The 641-nt window shown below is 59.8% G+C and overlaps 1 pseudogene; it reads right to left on the bottom strand.

Moving 5' to 3' along the window:
• Positions 1-47: 47 nt before the first annotated feature.
• On the bottom strand, positions 48-419 carry LOC111659224 (5-hydroxytryptamine receptor 7 pseudogene; annotated as a pseudogene).
• Between the last annotated feature and the right edge of the window lie 222 nt (positions 420-641).

Consider the following 641-nt stretch of genomic DNA (forward strand, 5'->3'; position numbering starts at 1 on the left):
CCTCCTCCTCCTGCTCTGTCCCTTCCACACTTCCTGTTTCTCCTGACTCAGTCGGCCGGTGAGGCCCGTGCCCCCCTCGCCCCCCTCTCGGAGCCACCCCTGCTCCGTACTCCCTTTCCCTGGGGAAGCCGGTGATCGTGTGCTTGGCGGCGCTGAGTTTGGCAGCTCGGTAAATCCTGTAGTACATGATCAGCATCACCGACATGGGGATGTAGAACGCCACGGCGGTGGAGTAGACGGTGTAGCCGAAGTCCTGACTGATGAGGCAGACCCTGCCGTCGTTGACGTTCTGCGCCCAGCCGAACAGAGGGGGGAGGGTGATGGAGGCGGAGAGCAGCCACACCGACACGATCATCTTGGCCATGCAGCAGCCGTTCTGCCGCACGGGGTAGGTCAGAGGTTTGGTGATGCCCAAATACCTGCAGGGAGAAACGCGGTCAGAAAAGGCGGGAAAAAAATTCTCCTGCCTTGTTCGACCCTGAGTAACTGACGCTGCCCCCACCCTCGTCAATCAAGGTGCCCCCCCCCCAGGTGAAGAACTGGGCGAAGAGATGAAGAGAGACACCCAACCTTTAAGCCTCAGAGATCAGAAACATGTCGCCCCCACCCCATAACACACACACACACACACACACACACAC

This window comes from Seriola lalandi, unplaced genomic scaffold, assembly GCF_002814215.2.
Source record: "Seriola lalandi dorsalis isolate HSWRI2012SDOR001 ecotype SW California unplaced genomic scaffold, Sedor1 jcf7180001982032, whole genome shotgun sequence".
Lineage (NCBI taxonomy): Eukaryota > Metazoa > Chordata > Actinopteri > Carangiformes > Carangidae > Seriola > Seriola lalandi.